The sequence below is a fragment of the Lissotriton vulgaris genome, unplaced genomic scaffold, assembly GCF_964263255.1.
Source record: "Lissotriton vulgaris unplaced genomic scaffold, aLisVul1.2 SCAFFOLD_1370, whole genome shotgun sequence".
NCBI lineage: Eukaryota > Metazoa > Chordata > Amphibia > Caudata > Salamandridae > Lissotriton > Lissotriton vulgaris.
The window spans coordinates 542,734-567,990 of NW_028240896.1; the positions used below are offsets into that span (position 1 = coordinate 542,734).

Sequence of the window (25,257 nt, forward strand, 5' to 3'; positions counted from 1 at the left end):
ACAGCTCCACCGACATAGCTCCACCGATGCACCCACCACACAGCTCCACCTGCACAGCTCCACCTACACAGCTCCACCTACACAGCTCCACCGATGCACCCACCACACAGCTCCACCGATGCACCCACCACACAGCTCCACCGATGCACCCACCACACAGCTCCACCGATGCACCCACCACACAGCTCCACCGAACGACCCACCACACAGCTCCACCGAACGACCCACCACACAGCTCCACCGAACGACCCACCACACAGCTCCACCGAACGACCCACCACACAGCTCCACCGAACGACCCACCACACAGCTCCACCGAACGACCCACCACACAGCTCCACCGAACGACCCACCACACAGCTCCACCGAACGACCCACCACACAGCTCCACCGAACGACCCACCACACAGCTCCACCGAACGACCCACCACACAGCTCCACCGAACGACCCACCACACAGCTCCACCGAACGACCCACCACACAGCTCCACCGAACGACCCACCACACAGCTCCACCGAACGACCCACCACACAGCTCCACTGAACGACCCACCACACAGCTCCACTGAACGACCCACCACACAGCTCCACTGAACGACCCACCACACAGCTCCACTGAACGACCCACCACACAGCTCCACTGAACGACCCACCACACAGCTCCACCGATGCAGCCACCACACAGCTCCACCGATGCAGCCACCACACAGCTCCACCGATGCACCCACCACACAGCTCCACCGATGCAGCCACCGCACAGCTCCACCGATGCAGCCACCACACAGCTCCACCGATGCAGCCACCACACAACTCCACCGATGCAGCCAACACACAGCTCCACCGATGCAGCCAACACACAGCTCCACCGATGCAGCCAACACACAGCTCCACCGATGCTGCCACCACACATCTCCACCGATGCACCCACCACACAGCTGAACCGATGCACCCACCACAAAGCTCCACAGATGCACCCACCACACAGCTCCACAGAGGCACCCACCACACAGCTCCACCGAGGCACCCACCACACAGCTCCACCAAACGACCCACCACACAGCTCCACCGATGCACCCACCACACAGCTCCACCGATGCACCCACCACACAGCTCCACCGATGCAGCCACCACACAGCTCCACCGATGCAGCCACCACACAGCTCCACCGATGCAGCCACCACACAGCTCCACCGATGCACCCACCACACAGCTCCACCTACACAGCTCCACCGAGGCACCCACCACACAGCTCCACCGAGGCACCCACCACACAGCTCCACCGAGGCACCCACCACACAGATACACTGATGCACCCACCACACAGCTCCACCGATGCACCCACCACACAGCTCCACCGATGCACCCACCACACAGCTCCACCGATGCACCCACCACACAGCTCCACCGATGCACCCACCACACAGCTCTACCGATGCAGCCACCACACAGCTCCACCGACATAGCTTCACCGATGCACCCAGCTCCACCGATGCACCCACCACACAGCTCCACCAATGCACCCACCACACAGCTCCACCGATGCAGCCACAGATGCACCCACCACACAGCTCCACCGATGCACCCACCACACAGCTCCACCGATGCAGCCACCACACAGCTCCACCGACATAGCTCCACCGATGCACCCTGCTCCACCGATGCACCCACCACACAGCTCCACCTGCACAGCTCCACCTGCACAGCTCCACCTACACAGCTCCACCTACACAGCTCCACCGATGCACCCACCACACAGCTCCACCGATGCTCCCACCTACACAGCTCCACCGATGCACCCACCACACAGGTCCACCGATGCACCCACCACACAGCTCCACCGATGCACCCACCACACAGCTCCACCGATGCACCCACCACACAGCTCCACCGATGCACCCACCACACAGCTCCACCGATGCACCCACCACACAGCTCCACCGATGCACCCACCACACAGCTCCACCGATGCACCCACCACACAGCTCCACCGATGCACCCACCACACAGCTCCACCGAACGACCCACCACACAGCTCCACCGAACGACCCACCACACAGCTCCACCGAACGACCCACCACACAGCTCCACCGAACGACCCACCACACAGCTCCACCGAACGACCCACCACACAGCTCCACCGAACGACCCACCACACAGCTCCACCGAACGACCCACCACACAGCTCCACCGAACGACCCACCACACAGCTCCACCGAACGACCCACCACACAGCTCCACCGAACGACCCACCACACAGCTCCACTGAACGACCCACCACACAGCTCCACTGAACGACCCACCACACAGCTCCACTGAACGACCCACCACACAGCTCCACCGATGCAGCCACCACACAGCTCCACCGATGCAGCCACCACACAGCTTCACCGATGCAGCCACCACACAGCTCCACCGATGCAGCCACCACACAGCTCCACCGATGCAGCCACCGCACAGCTCCACCGATGCAGCCACCGCACAGCTCCACCGATGCAGCCACCACACAGCTCCACCGATGCAGCCAACACACAGCTCCACCGATGCAGCCAACACACAGCTCCACCGATGCAGCCACCACACAGCTCCACCGATGCACCCACCACAAAGCTCCACAGATGCACCCACCACACAGCTCCACAGAGGCACCCACCACACAGCTCCACCGAGGCACCCACCACACAGCTCCACCGAGGCACCCACCACACAGCTCCACCAAACGACCCACCACACAGCTCCACCGATGCAGCCACCACACAGCTCCACCGATGCAGCCACCACACAGCTCCACCGGTGCAGCCACCACACAGCTCCACCGATGCAGCCACCACACAGCTCCACCGATGCACCCACCACACAGCTCCACCTACACAGCTCCACCGAGGCACCCACCACACAGCTCCACCGAGGCACCCACCACACAGCTCCACCGAGGCACCCACCACACAGATACACTGATGCACCCACCACACAGCTCCACCGATGCACCCACCACACAGCTCCACCGATGCACCCACCACACAGCTCTACCGATGCAGCCACCACACAGCTCCTTCGACATAGCTCCACCGATGCACCCAGCTCCACCGATGCACCCACCACACAGCTCCACCGATGCACCCACCACACAGCTCCACCAATGCACCCACCACACAGCTCCACCGATGCAGCCACAGATGCACCCACCACACAGCTCCACCGATGCACCCACCACACAGCTCCACCGATGCAGCCACCACACAGCTCCACCGACATAGCTCCACCGATGCACCCACCACACAGCTCCACCTGCACAGCTCCACCTACACAGCTCCACCTACACAGCTCCACCGATGCACCCACCACACAGCTCCACCGATGCTCCCACCTACACAGCTCCACCGATGCACCCACCACACAGGTCCACCGATGCACCCACCACACAGCTCCACCGATGCACCCACCACACAGCTCCACCGATGCACCCACCACACAGCTCCACCGATGCACCCACCACACAGCTCCACCGAACGACCCACCACACAGCTCCACCGAACGACCCACCACACAGCTCCACCGAACGACCCACCACACAGCTCCACCGAACGACCCACCACACAGCTCCACCGAACGACCCACCACACAGCTCCACCGAACGACCCACCACACAGCTCCACCGAACGACCCACCACACAGCTCCACCGAACGACCCACCACACAGCTCCACCGATGCAGCCACCACACAGCTCCACCGATGCAGCCACCACACAGCTCCACCGATGCAGCCACCACACAGCTCCACCGATGCAGCCACCACACATCTCCACCGATGCAGCCACCACACATCTCCACCGATGCAGCCACCACACAGCTCCACCGATGCAGCCAACACACAGCTCCACCGATGCAGCCAACACACAGCTCCACCGATGCAGCCACCACACAGCTCCACCGATGCAGCCACCACACAGCTCCACCGATGCTGCCACCACACATCTCCACCGATGCACCCACCACACATCTCCACCGATGCAGCCACCATACAGCTCCACCAAGGCACCCACCACACAGCTGAACCGATGCACCCACCACAAAGCTCCACAGAGGCACCCACCACACAGCTCCACAGAGGCACCCACCACACAGCTCCACCGAGGCACCCACCACACAGCTCCACCGAGGCACCCACCACACAGCTCCACCGATGCACCCACCACACAGCTCCACCGATGCAGCCACCACACAGCTCCACCGGTGCAGCCACCACACAGCTCCACCGATGCAGCCACCACACAGCTCCACCGATGCACCCACCACACAGCTCCACCTACACAGCTCCACCGAGGCACCCACCACACAGCTCCACCGAGGCACCCACCACACAGCTCCACCGATGCAGCCACCACACAGATACACTGATGCACCCACCACACAGCTCCACCGATGCACCCACCACACAGCTCCACCGATGCACCCACCACACAGCTCTACCGATGCAGCCACCACACAGCTCCACCGACATAGCTCCACCGATGCACCCACCACACAGCTCCACCTGCACAGCTCCACCTACACAGCTCCACCTACACAGCTCCACCGATGCACTCACCACACAGCTCCACCGATGCTCCCACCTACACAGCTCCACCGATGCACCCACCACACAGGTCCACCGATGCACCCACCACACAGCTCCACCGATGCTCCCACCTACACAGCTCCACCGATGCACCCACCACACAGGTCCACCGATGCACCCACCACACAGCTCCACCAAACGACCCACCACACAGCTCCACCAATGCACCCACCACACAGCTCCACCGATGGACCCACCACACAGCTCCACCGATGCACCCACCACACAGCTCCACCGATGCAGCCACCACACAGCTCCACCGATGCAGCCACCACACAGCTCCACCGATGCAGCCACCACACAGCTCCACTGATGCAGCCATCACACAGCTCCACCGATGCACCCAGCTCCACCAATGCACCCACCACACAGCTCCACCGATGCACCCACCACACAGCTCCACCTACACAGCTCCACTGATGCACCCACCACACAGCTCCATTGATGCACCCACCACACAGCTACACTGATGCACCCACCACACAGCTCCACTGAGGCACCAACCATACAGCTCCACTGAGGCACCCACCATACAGCTCCACCGAGGCACCCACCATACAGCTCCACCGAGGCACCCACCATACAGCTCCACCGAGGCACCCACCACACAGCTCCACCGAGGCACCCACCACACAGCTCCACCGAGGCACCCACCACACAGCTCCACCGAGGCACCCACCACACAGCTCCACCGAGGCACCCACCACACAGCTCCACCGAGGCACCCACCACACAGCTCCACCGAGGCACCCACCACACAGCTCCACCGAGGCACCCACCACACAGCTCCACCGAGGCACCCACCACACAGCTCCACCGAGGCACCCACAACACAGCTCCACCGATGCAGCCACCACACAGCTCCACCGATGCACTTACCTCACAGCTCCACCTACACAGCTCCACTGATGCACCCACCACACAGCTCCATTGATGCACCCACCACACAGCTACACTGATGCACCCACCACACAGCTCCACCGATGCGCCTACCACACAGCTACACTGATGCACCCACCACACAGCTCCACCGATGCACCCACCACACAGCTCCACCGATGCACCCACCACACAGCTCCACCGATGCACCCACCACACAGCTCCACAGATGCACCCACCACACAGCTCCACAGATGCATCCACCACACAGCTCCACAGATGCACCAACCACACAGCTCCACCGATGCACCCACCACACAGCTCCACCGATGCACCCAGCTCCACCAATGCACCCACGACACAGCTCCACCTATGCACCCACTACACAGCTCCACCGATGCACCCACCACACAGCTCCACCGATGCACCCACCACACAGCTCCACCGATGCACCCAGCTCTACCAATGCACCCACCGCACAGCTCTGCCGAGGCACCCACCGCACAGCTCCACAGATGCACCCACCACACAGCTCCACAGATGCACCCACCACACAGCTCCACAGATGCACCCACCACACAGCTCCACAGATGCACCCACCACACAGCTCCACAGATGCACCCACCACACAGCTCCACCGATGCACCCACCACACAGCTCCACCGATGCACCCAGCTCCACCAATGCACCCACCACACAGCTCCACCGATGCACCCACCACAAAGCTCCACCGATGCACCCAGCTCCACCAATGCACCCACCACACAGCGCAACCACAGCATCACTCAGCGCAACCACAGCATCACTCAGCGCAACCACAGCATCACTCAGCGCAACCACAGCATCCCTCAGCCAAACCACAGCATCCCTCAGCCAAACCACAGCATCACTCAGCCCAACCACAGCATCACTCAGCCCAACCACAGCATCACTCAGCCCAACCACAGCATCACTGGTTCAAATGTGTTCTTTCAATGTTTCAAGCTGTTTTCAAGCTTTCATGCTTTATTACAAATCACAAAAAGATGTTAATATTTCACTTCTGTTCTTGGATTTTCGTCACAATATAAAACACTGTACATAATCTTGACAAAAGTTATTTACAAAAGTTTAAGCTATTGCCATTACAAATTAAATAACTTATTTAAGTATTAATTATTTAAAAGCCATTGTTATTTGTAATATCAATACATCTAAGTCACGTAAATACAAAACATGTTCCATTACAAATGCTATAGGTGTTTGCGAAAGTTATAACTATTGGCATTGTAAATGACAAAGCTATTAATTTAGCTAGTTTAAAAAATAACACATAAATAAAAAAAAATAATTTATAAGACCAATAGCTCAAACTTTCCTAATGCGAGCCCTATTGCATTTCCAATGCTTGTTATAGAAGAACTTGGAATAACACACAAAAAACATCGATGCCTACGATCCTATGTGAGGACCGATCCCTGCCACAGGCTTTCTTTACCCTCAGCTCTCTGACTGCGGATGTGCACTTTGGAACAGAACAGGTCAGTCTGTCAGCAATACTTTATCAAAGCAGCTTCAAGGCTAGAGTTCAGGTTTTGGTTTTCCATATTGGAGATTTCAATACCGGGTATCCGCTCAGAGGCATGAGTACAACTGTGAAGAGAAGGTAGGACAATCTTTGGTAATTTTTGGTCTGTAGTGTGGAGGGTGCTGAGTATCAAAGCAGAGAGGATGTGTGCAAAATCCACAATTTCGTTTTGGATTTTTAGAAGCTCTTGCTTTAAGTCTTCTTAGGTCAGAAGGATGTTTATGGTGACCTTCCTTAGACGCTACCTTGCTAAAAAAAAAAAAGTGGCAAAAAAGAGGTGATGAGGCCAAAAAAGCGACGGAGGCCAAAAAAGCGGCGATGAGACCAAAAAAGCCTCCCAAAGAAAAGGGGGAAATTTCTCAGAAGCAAATTAATCACATCAAAAGTTATTATTAATTTGTTGTAAAGTTGTACTTAGCTGACCAAAGATATAAATCCCTTGATGTGTGAATCTTCCAGTCATAAGCAAGAGGCTCCTGGCAACTATGGCAACACATACAACTCTACTAAGCAATGTTCCAAACAGACTAACATTACATAATAGCACACAGCTACCTCAGGAGTTAATCATATGTTTCATTGTTCTCTATACAAGAACAGAGGTCTGTAGTGTCTCTAACACAGTTGTTCTTTCAAGGATCGCTTCAATCCCTGTTGTGAGATGATTTGAGACCTCACTGCATTGTTGATAGGTGTGTTGTTATCTTGTGATGAGTCCTGTGCATTTTAAAGTACTCTGCTCTAGTCCGTGTTTTTCTTCGACCATGGGTGGAATATGTAATTGTTATTATTGTAATGAGAGAATTCTCCAGCTTCAGTGTGTACAGTTAGAACAGATGATTGAGATGGATTCGAAAGATAAAACCTCATTGCTATCTATACTACTATTATAAAGAGAGAGCTGAAACCTTTGAGGCGGGTAATCTCAGGAACCACAGCACCAATCACAACACCCAATACAGCATTGGAAAGGTCAGTTGCAGCAGAAGGACATAGGCTATACAGATGCTCACCATATACATTTGAAAGGTAAAAGAACCTTACCAGCAAAGTAGTCCCTTGTGGGCATGGGAGGGGCGCGGCATGACAGCAAAAAAAAAAGCATTCCTTAAACGTGTGCGTTGTTCTGTGGGCGTGTGCTGGAGGCGTGAACAAGGCCAATGGACGCAGCAATTGCAATTGTGCGGCACCAAGGGGTGTGGCCAATGGGCACGACAAACCGCAACAATCGCGCAGCACATCCCCAAAAAAAACGTGCCTTGAGGGTGTGTGGAAAACAAACGTGTGCGTTGGGCCGGGGGCGTGGCCAGGGCCAATGGGTGCAGCAATTGCGCGGGAGCGAGGGGCGTGGCCAATGGGCGCGGCAATTACCGGGGCTTAGGCGGGGGCAGACGCGACTGATCGTGCCTGTGGGGACAATAACTGCACAGTATCCTGCGTGCTGTCAGCCAGTCAACTCTCTGCATAAAGGACCGTGCCTGCGGGGACACTAATTGCAGCGTCTCCTGCGCGCTGCCACACACTCAACTCTGCAGAAACGAATTGACACCAGGCGCACAACATCAACCAGGGCTGGACCCGCTCTCAGGCGGCGGATGATGCGACTAAGCGCACCTGCTGGGACATTAACCTTTGAACTGACTGCACTTTCCCACACGCGCAGCGTCTCCAGCGCGCACAGTCACCCACTCAACTCTCTGCATCAACGACTTTACACCTCAAGCACAACATCAAACAAAACTGGAGCCGGGCCTCAAGCGGGGGATGACGCGATTCACACAGGCTTACCTACGGAAGTGGAGTACATACACACTAGAGACATCTGCTAATACTTCTTACTCCGAGGTACACATAGTATCTGCACACACATGCCTAACTATTGTGACACTTCATGCTAAAAATGTTGTCTACGTGAGATTTTAAAATAAATTTCCCTTGCCTATTACACACATTGCACACATTCTATTTCATACCCGGACAACGTCAGGACGGGCTGCTAGTTAGGGATGAAACTACATGGTCTGATTTGGAAAGTATATGCAATGCTGTTTCCATTTGGCAAATATCTAGAGGTTGGAATTAAAGAAAACTTTTAAGTAACAAGCAACTTTAAAAGTTCAAAATGTTTGTGTTTTTATCTAATTCACAAATGCTACTCTTTACATAGGCGTACGCTTTTGTCGCAGACAACAATCCGTCTGTGGACGCTCCAGGTGACAATAGGGGCACCCTCTCTATCTGGTACTTGGTAAGTGTCCACACAGCATAAAAGGGAAACCATAAAAACAAATACTTGTGGACACAATATAATAAGTATGGTAAACTCCAAATCTCAATTGATAAAAGGCACTAAAGAGGGGTATCTAGGTAATGAGTTAAACGAGAGAACTTCAGTCAGACCATATCCATTTTAAATGTATCTCCCTATAGCCCGATCACACACAGTACATTTGTGTGCAATATTAGTCGGCGAATGTTGCCGCCTGGTACAACACTATCTAATATTAGCTTGCCCACCCCAATGAAAGTGCCACCACTTAGAGTGTCGAGGGCAATGCTCTATCGTCATTAGTACATAGAGACAATTCTGCTGTATAAGAAGGTGTGGAAGTTCTACATTCAGAAAGCACACTGTAAATCATAATTCTTGTGCTATAAATTAAACATACAGCCTGTTTTGCTATTTTGTCTTTCACAGTGGGTTAACCAAGAGGAATCAAGTATTTATTCTGCTTAACTGAATTGTACTTATCTAATAATTTTTAAAATAAGGTTCGCATTTAACAAAGGAAAGTGATATTTGAAATCAGCCATTTAAAATACAAGATACGCACAGGAAATAACCATTGAAAAACAGCCTTCAGTAAATGTTTATTTTAGTAACACATGAAACACGGGCATACACAAGTGTGCATTTGTGCAAGCCTGTATATTCAGGCATTAGCAGCACATTAAAGCCAGCCATGGTGCATTATGAAAAATAAAGATAGGGATATATTGAAGGCTTCATTTTTGTCCTGTTTTTGTTTCTATGTAAATCTTCATCCTCTAGTTTGTATGACTAAGAAAGAAAACAGCCATTAAAAACATTTTAAAGTGTCTACTACTGCTGCGGGGCATTTCTTTCTTAGGCTATTGGCTGTTTGGTATATCATTCCACCTCCTGTGGACTCCTTGCATTGCAATGCATGTGGACTATTTTACATTTCAAAAGTTCACTGAATCATCGCATGTTATATTTTTTTAATCTCATACATGCTTTATAAAGTTAAAGCAGTCATTTGTTGCTATGTGTGTTTTTTGTGTGAAAGAAAACACAACACTTTAGGAAACCCCATAAAGTTTGAGATATAATGCTGAAATCGATATATGAAACAAGAGCATGTGGTAGAGCCGTTAAAAAATTCAACTCCTCGTCAGGGATAGGAAGTGCTATATAAATGAAATTTAATTTAAATAAACTGTATAATGAGCAGGTGCTCAAAGCAAATGGCTTCAACTTAATGACAGGCGAGACCTATTGCATTTTTAATGCTTGTTTAATGATGATTGTAAAACCAGAAATACTTTTCTCATTATCTTTGATACCTTTGTGGCCTCTTTTTTTAGGTGACGTCCTACACAATTTCCAATTAGAATAGCCATATTGGTTAGTTGAAATCCTCTACAATATTTGTATCACAGAGCCCCCCACCCCTCCCCCTCCGGCATGGCTAATTGTTTATTTACATATATTACACAGTCCTCTGTGTTGTGTTTTCGTTGGTTGTGGAGACCATGTGCCAGTTGTGACCATAATCATGTACATTAAACAGATATCTGTGTGTCCCCCTTTTAAAACATGGTGCATAACACTGCCACAATTATTAGATTAATAGACTTTTACTTCGTGGGTGACGGATGATTTTATCCAAATAATTAAGTCACCTTATGTCATCCATTTTGGCTTTATTACGCATTCTTACTAAAATGTTGATAGCCTTGATTTAAAAAGCGAACAAAACGCAGTCTGCCATCATTCAGGGGACGCTTCATTCACTGTTATTAAACTAGGCAACTTTAACTCCTGATGCAAGGCTACATACTGGAACAAAATATGCTGGAAGATTTGTTTAAAAAATAATCACTATTAATCTTAGCTATTATGGGTGCTCTGCCTAACTGAGAGAGGGGAATCATACCTGGCATTGCTGTTGCGCCCATTATTCAAACTCCCTGGCTGTGCATCGGTCTCCCTCCCGCCGCCGTTGTAGTCCATCTCGCGGCCGCAGAGCGGAGGGAGACTACACTTCCCAGCCTGCACTACGACCCGGAAGCCATCACTGGGGTCACCGCGCCCGAGGGCACTACAAATCGACGGCACTCTCGGTGGAGCGTGTGCTCTGCCTAACTGAGAGAGGGGAATCATTCCTGGCATTGCTGTTGCGCCCATTATCCAAACTCCCTGGCTGTGCATCGGTCTCCCTCCCACCGCCGCTGTAGTCCATCTCGCGGCCGCAGAGCGGAGGGAGACTACATTTCCCAGCCTGCCCTGTGACCCGGAAGCCATCACTGGGGTCACCGCGCCCGGAGGCGCTACAAATCGACGGCACTCTCGGTGGAGCGGGTGCTCTGCCTAACTGAGAGAGGGGAATCATACCTGGCATTGCTGTTGCGCCCATTATCCAAACTCCCTGGCTGTGCATCGGTCTCCCTCCCGCCGCCGCTGTAGTCCATCTCGCGGCCGCAGAGCGGAGGGAGACTACACTTCCCAGCCTGCCCTGCGACCCGGAAGCCATCACTGGGGTCACCGCGCCCGGAGGCGCTACAAATCGACGGCACTCTCCGCGTCGGGGGACGCGAGCGGGACGCCCGGACTAAGCCCGGACAAAGGGCGGACAGTCTAAAACAGTCCAAGACTGGCCACGACTGGACTGGACCAGAACTCTTGCAAGAATCGCCCTGTGAGGTAACCAGTTTTCAGTGCCTTTGCTACTGTCCATCCCTGGGTAAAGGGCGAATACATCATCATTGGTAAGGGGCATCAGCCCAATATACCTATCATCTGGTTGTTATTAGCCTTGCATATGTCTAAACAAAAGACCCCCATTGCCCCCGCCAATACCATGGACAACTATTTAGTGCAGGTGGTGGCAAAAATTAATAACGAGCGGAGGTCTTCCCTGGGACTTATCACCTCACCAACATCCTCCCAAAGGGAGAACTTAACATTGAACTCAATAGATCCGGACATAACAAATGTTATAGAACAATCCACCCAACAAAATAACGATAGTCTGTTGCTAAATGTTTCCGCGGTTTCAAATCTAGATACTAATGTAGATATAACAGTGGGGGATGATTTAGATGTCTCCGTACATGACCTAGAAATAGTCGAGGAATGTATGTCTCCACCGGCGCCTGTTCCTGGGCCAAGAGCAGCCAGAGGGGCCACTAAGAATCCTCCCAAAAGAGAAGGGCTGCGGTCCAGTAGGAAAAGACCAGCAACCCCCCCCCCCCCCCAGTAAGAGTGTCTTAGAAGGAAAAGTGGGAGAAGATAATGGCAGTATGGGTTGGGCCGATGCCATTATAAAGAAACTCATGGGTATGTTGGACAATAAACTAAATCGGATAATTAAACCTATGCTGTCTAAAATTGACCACCTCACTGATAAAGTTAATAAATGGAGACCCTCCTAAAAACTACTAATGATAATGTGGGGGAAATACCGAATTTGGTATTAGGTAAAATTGGGGGAAATACCGAATTTGGTATTAGGTAAAATTGATGAAAAACAATCTATGGAAATCCCGCTATAGGGAACAGTAGATGTAGTAGCTCCCACTCAACCAACTAGATTAAATTCTGGCATGCAACCAAATATCCCTGTAGCCGTTGGCCCCACAGTAATCCCAGGGAACACCACAGTTTCTGGCCCAAACCTAGAAACGGGCCCTGTGGAGCTAATTGTAGAAGCCTCACCTCTGATTCTTGTCCTTGCTAACGTGCCAACCCTGAACACAGGTCAGATTGAGCCACCTGAATCCTTGTTAAATAAAGCACTGCAATGGTTGTCCAATAATATGCACATTTCTCCCTGGGGCAAACAAAAGCTGTCAGAGGACTTGCTAACAGCAAGACGAGTGAAGTGGATCAGGAATAAACCTAAAAAATGTGCGGAGGACTGTGTTTTACTGAACTTTAAGGGCCCTGAAGCACTGCCGGAAATCTTGCTCAATCTATTTCCCCCCCCCCCAACGAAGAACGGCAGAAATAATACCACTCACGCTGGACTTCTTTTATAGCAGAAGAGGACTGGTGGCAAATCCAAGTGTATTAAGGACCAAGTGGTCAGTTGTGGGTAGCAGAAGGGCTAGGGATGGTCTTATTTGTGATCGGGGGTTGAATCTGGAAAACAGATTTGCGGCACTATCCAACCTAAATGACTGCGATTGACTTGTAAGGAGTAAACGTCTGTCAGCCAAGCCACACAGAATGCAAACTAATGGAATGGCAGATAATATGGCATGCACACAATCGAAGAAGCAGATAGTAGGATATAGGGAACCTAGAGTCTTAAACTCTGGAGAGGTAGATAAAGACCCATATGGTAAAAATAGAAAAAGGGAATCGCCAGGGAATGAGGTAGTAATGGAGGATGGAAAAATAATAAGGGTTGACCCCGTTGAAAATGATGCGGAGATGGGCCAGCCAGGGCCCCACCTAGGAAACCCTTCTTTGACACTTATTTCATGGAATATAGCAGGCATAGCAAACAAGATAGTTACACCAGAATGGTTCGATTTTATTGACCAACATGATATTATCATGTTACAAGAAACTTGGTCACTAAACCCAGTTTTTCGTCACGGGTATCTAAACTTTTACATACCAGCAATCAGAAACCGCTCAGGACGCCCCTCAGGAGGCTTACTAATTTGGATTCGCCAGTCGCTGAATTGCTTAATAACGCAAAAATCTTTACCATCTAATGATATTTTAGCACTTAACATTAGATGGGACAGCGGCCAAGAACTCGCCCTGTTTAATGTCTATGCCAGGGGGGTTGGTGCCGGTAAATCCTCAGAAGTAGTAACTATTCTAGAACAGGATGTTGAACTGCTAACACCTCAATCTCACATTATTGTGGGTGGGGATTTCAATACCACCTTTGAACCCTTGGGGGAAGAGGATAGAATTCTGTCCGAGGAGGAGGACATTAAGTGGGGAATACCTCAGTTGGAGGTGCCTATCATTAAAAGATGGAGTGCTGCGGCAATTCAGCTAAAGAGTCTCTGCTTAGCGAGAGGACTGAGAGCGGCAAATGGGCGCACGCCCTCTGACATAAAAGGGAATAATACATTTGACAATGGAGGTGCATCAAGTAGAATTGATTATTTTTTAATAGATGTAAGGGCTTGGAGTAAACTGATAGACATGGCTGTGGAAGTAAGATTGGAAAGTGATCATAATCCCCTGTGCATGACCTTTCACTCTTACCTTGAGACCACAGAACATGTCAATAAAAATGAGAGGGTGACGCAAGATGTTGTGTGCTCAAATAATCAACGCCACTTGAAATGGAGAATGTTGGTAGAAGACGTAGCGAAATTGGAGGACCTCAAAAAAGTAGTGACAGAGGAAGTAAACAACATCAAGTCCCACTATGGGAATCCAAATTTCAAGGACTACATGATGGAGGCTCACAAAAGCCTCTTCCATAAACTTCAAAGCTTCTTCATAAAAACTGTAGATCCAAGCAGAGTTAAAAAAGAACAACCAAGGCAGGGATGGTATGATAAGAGCTGTAGACTGGCACGACAAAATCTAAGTACTGAATTGAGAAAGGGTAACGCTACAACAGTTAGGAAGGCGAGAGATAGTTATAGATTGACCCAAAAACAAGCCAGGAAACGCTGGGATGAGGAACGCTGGTGCGAGCTAAAACAGGCCTGGGCAGCCAAGGATTCCAAGTTATTTTGGGCCACAGTAAAATGGGATAGGGGAGGGATAGCCGCACAACCACAAAACCACGTTGCTAAAAATAAATGGACTGAGTTTTTCCAGCCACAATATGCCCGCAACCCAATGCACACATTTGATCCCCCCAACCGTCTTTTTTTAAACACCAAATATTTAATGAAAAAGATGTTAGTAGGGCCTTGGATTGTGTAGCGGGGGGAAAGGCACCTGGTATGGATGGAATCCCGGCAGATGTGTTTCTATTGGACCGGGATTCATGGTGCACTTATTTTACATGGTTGGCTAATGCAGTGGCTATGGGAGGGGAAGTGCCCGTCTCATGGAAGGGAGCGGAAATCATCCCTATATTTAAAAAAGGTGACAAAACTCAGGCTAAAAACTATAGACCCATCAGCCTCATTGACACAGCGCAAAAGCTTATGGGGAGATTAGTCCAGAACAAACTGCAACAATGGATTGATGAAAAAAGCATATTGTCACCATATCAAGCAGGGTTCCGCCCCCTGACCAGTAGTGTTGACCAAGTTTTCTACTTCATAGCCATCTATTGGAGAAATGTTACACTAAAAAAGGGCACACTATACGCTGTCTTTGTGGATTTAAAAGCTGCTTTCGACCTGGTCCCAAGAGAAAAACTGTGGCAGACCTTGGCTGATGTAGGCATAAGCCAAGAACTCCTTACCCTGCTTGTGCGCCTCCATGAAAATAACTTCGCCAAAATTAGGTGGGGCAAGCAGGGAGAAGTGACTGAGCCTTTTCCGGTGGAGCGAGGGGTGAGGCAAGGGTGTGTCCTGGTCCCTACACTATTTTCTATCTATATAAATGGTATTGTTGATCCTCTGAAGAAATCTCCAAGTGATGCCCCAATCATAGCAGGTTCACACGTCCCCGTCCTAATGTTTGCGGGCGATACGCTCTTACTTTCACCCACACCAAACGGTCTCCAAAAAGCGGTTGATGCCTTTGGTGAATTTTGTGATAGTCGGGGCTTGAATTGAACACCACCAAGACTAAATTCTTGTGCCTTAACCAACAGACCACGTTTAAAGGTGTGATAACGTACAAGGGTACCCCACTTGAGAAAGTTGATGTTTTTTCCTATCTAGGAATTATTTTGCAGGGCGATATGAAATGGAAACCGCATATTAACACGGCAGTACTAAAGTTTAGTCAGCTTGCAGGCGTAGTCGCCCTCAAACACAGAGCCTCTCTGACAAAACCAATAAATTGTGCCCTTGAAATTTATAATATGAAAGTATTGAGCGCCTGTTTATATGGCTCCGAACTTTGGGGTTTTTCTAATCTAGGAGATTTGGGGCGGGCAGAAAATAAATTTCTGCGAGGGCTTGTATTGGCCCCACAAAGCACGCCAACAATTCCATTAAAGTTGGACCTTGGCAGGAAAAATGTTGAGGACATAGCTCGGCTAAGGCCACTGCTGTGTTGGAGGCGTCTGATGGTGACCCCAGATGTTGTCAAGTGTGATCGCTTCCATTGTATTGTATGGTTAAAAGAACTGCGGGGTCTACTTGCAAAGTTAAAACTGGAACATCTATGGGGTATCAGGGATGTGGCTTGTTTTCCATCGAAAACAAAATTGAAAGAAATGTATTGGGAGATGGTGTATTTAACCATGTATTGCAAAGGATCTGTACCCAATTTGTCATCTCGCTTTTTGGACATTAAAATGTTTCCATCATGCGAAGCATACTGGGACATAATTGAACGCCCGCATGATAGGAAATTATATTTCCAATTTCGCGTTGGAACACACCCAGTGAATGCTTTCAAGAAACATTGGTCCCCATCGTGGGATGAACATTGTCACCATTGCAAAGACCAAATAGAGCACATCTCCCATCTCCTGTTTTGTTGCCCTTTATATGCCAGCCCACGGCGTAAATGGCTAAAGCCAGTCTGCTTAAACATTGGCACTCGCAGTCAATCGGCAGCACTTAGAATATTAGAATCTGACTGCTCTACACCATTCGTGATTGCTGTAGCAAAATTTCTTGCTTGGGTAATCCGCACCCGCACATTACTGCTAAATGTAACATAATGAAATATGGTTGCCACATCTTAAATCCTCTCTCATCTTAAATGTTTTTTAAACAAATTTTATGAATTTAAGCACAAATTTTATTTATGTATAGTATTCGGCTGTCACTTGTTTAATATGTGTTTTAAAAAAAAGTATTTTTAGCTTTAGTATTTATTGTATAGGGCTAGGATCTATGCTTTTATGACAAATGTCGAATAAAGCTTTGAAACTACGAAACAACAACTAGCTATTAAGCCTTAATGCCAGGTTTAATTTGGTGGATTCATTGTAAGTTGATTGACTCAGCGGAAGCTGTGCTCTCTAGTTCTTAGCAGACCCTAAACTTTTACATAAAGAAATAGGGATGTGATACAAATGTGGAGAATCTCAACCTAACTCTCATTCTTCACTAGTGATTTAGTACCAATGGGGAGATAAAAGATGTTGTTTCCCCAAAATAGGATAGGGGAAGAAAAAAGTGTCACTCATAAAAATAGTTTTATCTCAACAACAACTCAAGTTTATAATAAAAAGGGCTGGATGCAGAGCAAGAAGTGTCTTTGGAAAATAATTGATGTTTTAAATGCTACATTGGTTTGCAAGATATACTAGTTAAATTGCACAAGTTAAATGTGGGTATAACCGATACCCTTTGGACAGAATGTGGGAGGAAAAACTGCAGGATTTTCATCAAATAAATGTTGGTATTGTTCTCCCCATAAAACCAAAGGTCATTTTGGTGGGGCGTCCTGTGAATGGTCAGTTTCTCCTACTGTCAAGAAAAAGAAAGTTTAGTACTTTAGTACAACTTCAAACACACATCTGGTACACTTGTCTGTTAAAGAGAGACAGCAATCAAACACAGTTGTGGTGGTATATTGATTTAGACTTAAGACTGAGAGATACAAAGCATTACAGCTTCCAAGTATACTCTGCCAGACGCATCTAGTACAATCAATTTATACAGTTTAAACATCATTGACATATATTGAAATAGCCGAATCAGACGTGTGCACAAAAAAATGTAAGTTAAGCTGAATAAAATCATCAATAGGAATCTTATCAAAGCACAAATTCACTCTCGCAGTGCTGAGGACAAGTGTGGTTTGGACATCTGATGTTTGTTGTCCTTTCTTGTCTACCACTTCTCTTCCTGATGCTTCAGTTCTTAAAAACAAAGGTGAAGCTACTACACAAAGCAAATGGTGTCAGATGAAAAAAGTACTTTCAGAGTCTATATCTCCCTGCAGTGCTATTGGCATTTGAATACAATGGAAAAGGTTACCTTTTTTCTTGGAAGATAGTAGTAAGAGATTTTAATTCTATCATTTAGTCCAAAGCATTTAGAGAGTTATCATGGCTAAGATAATTCATAGCTTTGTGAATAATCCCTGGAGGGAAAACCCAACTGTAGAAGAGAGATGGAGAAGTAGAAGAAATACACAGTGGCGCCACAAGTAAAGCAACAAAATCCTCTTCTTGGATCCTGGCATAGTTGGTGCAGTCTGAATTTGAGGCTTACCGGTCAATTTATGATCTATGGACTAGGCTAAAAACCAAATGTATTCATGCATGTCATTATTATGTTGCTAATGATGGTTTATTTTTTCATTTTGATTTATGGACTGTTTATGCCCTGACTTGACACAAAGCATGGATCCTTACAGATGTCATAATTAACACTATGAGAAAAAGGTGTTGAGTCCTTGTTATTGTACCTAGCAGATTTAATTTGCTAAGGTTGTCATTGATAGAAAAGGTCTAGCTTCAGTAGGGTCAGACTTTTATACCAATCTAAATTAGACACACACACAAGGCAAAGTGGACAACTGAACCGACGAATAAATTGAAACCTTAAGTAAATATACCAAGCAAACAAAATGTATATAAAAAATGATTACAAAATTTATTTGTACCTCCCAACCGGGTTACAATCTAAAACAAAATCAATAACAAGAATTAAAAAGGTTTAAAACAACCACCATCAATGGCAGTACAATAAGTATCTCGAACAGTCAAAGTTAAAACAGTCGACGCAGCGTTTCGGTGCTTTTTGATTCTGGACACCTTCTTCAGGACATTAAAACATTTGACTCCGTATCTATAAATCAAGAAAATATTTTCAGTGTCTTATTCAAAATTTGCTCAGTCAATCACACTTGCCTAACTAATGCTATTCATGATTTGGATACTGAGCGTGTCGAGCTCTACTGCCAACTCTTTCTTAAGTTCACCCTAAGCTTAGACAGTTTATTAATAAGGACTTCATTATGAGAGTATATTTTGAGATTGTTATAGATTATTTCTGTGGCATGTCACTTCAGATGTACTGTCTACCTTATAGACGCCCTTACAAGTTCGGTCTCACAATAGGACACATATCTGTGATTCTGACAGGAATTTGTTTGGAAACGTTTCAAATGATTTCCAATCTGTTAAAAATTTCTCTGGAATTTCATGTTTCCTTTAGTCTATATGAACAAAAAATATATAAGAGGGCTCAGTATCATAATTGTATGCCCTGGAGCTTATCTGTAGCTAATGTTGTTAATAAAAATTTACCTCTGGTCACAGAACTAGATTTTTCTGTGTGCACGGAGGGGCCACCGATAGTTGTAGGGGAGGAGTAGTTTTCTTAGATCTTTAGACCTGAGTATGTAAAAATAATATTTGTATGCAGTATTCTTTACTATTATGCAAACATCACACTGATTAACTTTTCCATCTTGTATTGAATAGTGTACTGACCTGATTTGATGTATTGTAGGTCTTTTTATACTCTGGGCTTTATTGGCATAAAATGAATATTTGGTAATTATCCAGATCCTCGCTTCATGGTTAGAAGAAGAAATCTTTAAAGATATCATATAATGGTCTAAGGCGGGGGTTCGGGTAAAAAATATTACAGGCTTTTAAATAGGTTTATTAATAGCGAAAGAGACTATGTCCGTTTTAGTAAGATGGTATAAAGTGTGAAGAAAGGTCCCAAATATCCATTTCTAACTATAACCTCACACTTTGGATAAAGAGCAGTTATAACTGGTTACACAGTTTGTTGGTCTTTGTGGGGGGCAGGATGTCTTGTGCCTGAAGTTATAGTATTAAACCAAACTAAATAGCACTTGTAAGGCAAAAATTCCCAAGTTTATAAGTTTAAAGGTTATGACTAAAAAACGAGAGGGGGTTACGAATATTGTCTATCCTACGCTCTTTGGAGTATTGCTCACCTCGCGTTAAGACTGCGGCCTCCCTGCTCCTCCGTGCTCGTATCTTCATGGGGATTCGAAGAGTAACTCGTGTGATATCGGCGTCTGTTTTTTATGCTGGCGATTCCCACTATGACCCGGAAATAGTTACTTCCAAGTTAGGAATTACGCGTTTGAAATGGACATACTCTACTGATAGTTATAGATCCTTATGACTACTCTGTTGATATAAGAGTCGGGCAGATATATTACAGCCATAATTCTTTTTTTAACCATTTTCTTATCACCAGGCCATGTGCGATAACCCAGAAGTTGATTCTGGTTTCGTAAGATTAAGGAAAGTTGTTATTTGTAATTTTACGGCCATTAACACACAGTTTTACATTCCAAATTAGACGATTCCAGCCTGGGACGTACCATGACTTTTCACGGCTGTCTATACCAATCGTTTTTATAGAAAAGACGAAATGTATTTAGGTCGGCCATTTTGGAGTGGGCATTGGTGACGGAAAACGTACTATACTCTATGTATACTACTCCAGCTAATGTCGGTTTTCTTGCTGCCTATTTAGGCTTTCTCTTAACATTAGTTATGGTTGTATGAGTTTTATCAGTCATCCTATTCAGTTTGACTCCGTATATAATATTCACAAAAATACTTTGTAATAGGGTCGTATGACCTCATCTGGCTCCCTTTCTAATATGCATGTAGGTATTCATTTCATGATATCGATAATCAACATTGATATACATATTTAAATTCATTCATTTCATGATATCGATAATCCACATTGATATACATATTTAAGTTCACTTATATACATTCCATTTTGCCTTCGACTTCTCCTCATGCCACGATGTGTAGGAAAACAAGGTGGTCAATAAAAAAAATTTTCTTTACAAAAATATGCATACTTTAACAATTTTTCCTTTTAGGTACTGATATACATTGGTACCAATCTTGTCTCTCAGATCATCTGCTTTAGCTATGCAGATGTGATACACAAAATTAATATTTGATAAGAATACATATCATCATCTAGTCCACAATACATAGTACAGATAGGTACACGTTAAGTAATATTGATAATCTACATTATCATTCAAAGATGTTGCATATGTGTAGTATTTGTTCAAATAATCTAACTAATTGTACACTGCTTGGTAAGATGACTGAGATATATAAACCAAATTATAATTGCTTGTGCTTATTTTAACATTATAAAAAAGCTATGTCAAACAATACCAGCGGTGGTAACATGGACAATAAGAGAAAGAAGAGAGAACAGTTTTATATGTCCTTATTTAATACCTTCTGCACTGGATTAAATAACAGAGAAGAATGGGAGAGATTAATTCTATAATGTTAAAATAAGCACAAGCAATTATAATTTGGTTTATATATCTGTCATCTTACCAAGCAGTGTACAATTAGTTAGATTCTTTGAACAAATACTACACATAGGCCTCTTTTCTCTCCTACACACCGGTCGGTGTGGAGAAAAGACAGAGACCAAAATAAGTAAATATGCAACATCTTTGAATGATAATGTAGATTATCAATATTAATTAACGTGTACCTATCTGTACTATGTATTGTGGACTAGATGATGATATGTATTCTTATCAAATATTAATTTTGTGTATCACATCTGCATAGCTAAAGCAGATGATCTGAGAGACAAGATTGGTACCAATGTATATCAGTACCTAAAAGGAAATATTGTTAAAGTATGCATATTTTTGTAAAGAAATTTTTTTTTATTGACCACCTTGTTTTCCTACACACCGTGGCATGAGGAGAAGTCGAAGGCAAAAGTAATGGAATGTATATAAGTGAACTTAAATATGTATATCAATGTGGATTATCGATATCATGAAATGAATGAACTTAAATATGTATATCAATGTGGATTATCGATATCATGAAATGAATACCTACATGCATATTAGAAAGGGAGCCAGATGATGTCATACGCCCCTATTACAAAGTATTTTTGTGAATATTATATACGGAGTCAAACTGAATAGGATGATTGATAAAACTCATACAACCATAACTAATGTTAAGAGAAAGCCTAAATAGGCAGCAAGAAAACCGACATTAGCTGGAGTAGTATACATAGAGTATAGTACGTTTTCCGTCACCGATGCCCACTCCAAAATGGCTGACCTAAATACATTTCGGCTTTTCTATAAAAACGATTGGTATAGACAGCCGTGAAAAGTCATGGTACGTCCCAGGCTGGAATCGTCTAATTTGAAATGTAAAACGGTGTGTTAATGGCCGTAAAATTACAAATAACAACTTTCCTTAATCTTACGAAACCAGAATCAACTTCCGGGTTATCGCACGTGGCCTGGTGATAGGAAAATGGTTAAAAAAAGAATTATGGCTGTAATATATCTGCCCGACTCTTATATCAACAGAGTAGTCATAAGGATCTATAACTATCAGTAGAGTATGTCCATTTCAAACGCGTAATTCCTAACTTGGAAGTAACTATTTCCGGGTCATAGTGGGAATCGCCAGCATAAAAAACAGACGCCGATATCACACGAGTTACTCTTCGAATCCCCATGAAGATACGAGCACGGAGGAGCAGGGAGGCCGCAGTCTTAACGCGAGGTGAGCAATACTCCAAAGAGCGTAGGATAGACAATATTCGTAACCCCATCTCGTTTTTTAATCATAACCTTTAAACTTATAAACTTGGGAATTTTTGCCTTACAAGTGCTATTTAGTTTGGTTTAATACTATAACTTCTGGCACACGACATCCTGCCCCCCACAAAGACCAACAAACTGTGTAACCAGTTATAACTGCTCTTTATCCAAAGTGTGAGGTTATAGTTAGAAATGGATATTTGGGACCTTTCTTCACACTTTATACCATCTTACTAAAACGGACATAGTCTCTTTCGCTATTAATAAACCTATTTAAAAGCCTGTATTATTTTTTACCCGAACCCCCGCCTTAGACCATTATATGATATTTTTACAGATTTCTTCTTCTAACCATGAAGAGAGGATCTGGATAATTACCAAATATTCATTTTATGCCAATAAAGCCCAGAGTATAAAAAGACCTACAATACATCAAATCAGGTCAGTACACTATTCAATACAAGATGGAAAAGTTAATCAGTGTGATGTTTGCATAATAGTAAAGAATACTGCATACAAATATTATTTTTACATACTCAGGTCTAAAGATCTAAGAAAACTACTCCTCCCCTACAACTATCGGTGGCCACTCCGTGCACACAGAAAAATCTAGTTCTGTGACCAGAGGTAAATTTTTATTAACAACATTAGCTACAGATAAGCTCCAGGGCATAAAATTATGATACTGAGCCCTCTTATATATTTTTTTGTTCATATAGACTAAGGGAAACATGAAATTCCAGAGAAATTTTTAACAGATTGGAAATCATTTGAAACGTTTCCAAACAAATTCCTGTCAGAATCACAGATATGTGTCCTATTGTGAGACCGAACTTGTAAGGGCGTCTATAAGGTAGACAGTACATCTGAAGTGACATGCCACAGAAATAATCTATAACAATCTCAAAATATACTCTCATAATGAAGTCCTTATTAATAAACTGTCTAAGCTTAGGGTGAACGTAAGAAAGAGTTGGCATTAGAGCTCGACACGCTCAGTATCCAAATCATGAATAGCATTAGTTAGGAAAGTGTGATTGACTGAGCAAATTTTGAATAAGACACTGAAAATATTTTCTTGATTTATAGATACGGAGTCAAATGTTTTAATGTCCTGAAGAAGGTGTCCAGAATCAAAAAGTACCGAAACGCTGCGTCGACTGTTTTAACTTTGACTGTTCGAGATACTTATTGTACTGCCATTGATGGTGGTTGTTTTAAACCTTTTTAATTCTTGTTATTGATTTTGTTTTAGATTGTAACCCGGTTGGGAGGTACAAATAAATTTTGTAATCATTTTTTATATAAATTTTGTTTGCTTGGTATATTTACTTAAGGTTTCAATTTATTCGTTGGTTCAGTTGTCCACTTTGCCTTGTGTGTGTCTCTAATTTAGATTGGTATAAAAGTCTGACCCTACTGAAGCTAGACCTTTTCTATCAATGACAACCGTAGCAAATTAAATCTGCTAGGTACAATAACAGGGACTCAACACCTTTTTCTCATGTAACTATCCCCCTCCCTGCGATAAATTTCAGGGGTACCTCCTCTTGTTATCACTTTATCATTAACACTATGTACACATGAAAATGTAATGACTAAAAAGGAGTTTCTTGAACCAGATTGTGATACTATGTGGACATCAAGACAATATCGTTTACCATTTTTATTAATGAAGAATTTTTTCTTGGCGTGATGGTAAAATATATCATAAGTGATTTAATTGTAATCATGCTTTATTAAACACAGAAATATTATCAGACGCTATTGATTAGCCATATGCAATGGGATCTTTATGTGATTGTAAATTAACACTTTTGAATGACATTAGCGACTTCGATTTGTGGTAGTTGTTGACACATCCACACCTACATGATAAATAATTACGTGATGGAGTCCTTGGCCATGTTTCTTAGTAGTGTCCTCTGCAGTTATGACACGGCGTAGGAAAACATTTTGTTCGAAATTGCACTACTACTCCACATTGCACAATTACGTGCTTTGCCCGGCAAAAAAATGTAGTATAAGCACACAAGTGCAAAGCAAGGAAACAAGTGGCTTCTGTTTGCAGTAATTGTGTTTTGCCTTATTTCTTTTTTTTGTTTTTTGTTGCCCCAAATGAATCCTTGCTTCCAAATGAACACATTTCAATCTATGTTGTATGCTGGTTTTGTATTTTGTGCAATTTCCCCAAAATTATACGTAATTCTGTGAAAGCACATAACACTCATAGTTATAACCAAGATCTTTATCTAATACATAAATGCAGTTTTGCTATCGGATGTTTTCTGATGGAAGCCCTTTCCATCAAATGAATTA

At 45.6% G+C, this 25,257-nt stretch overlaps 1 protein-coding gene across 1 annotated transcript in view; it reads left to right on the plus strand.

The window, feature by feature from the left end:
- Positions 1-25,257, plus strand: part of KLHL15 (kelch like family member 15) — a 118,316-nt gene that overhangs the window by 22,051 nt on the left and 71,008 nt on the right. The gene's annotated exons all lie outside the window — the stretch shown is intronic.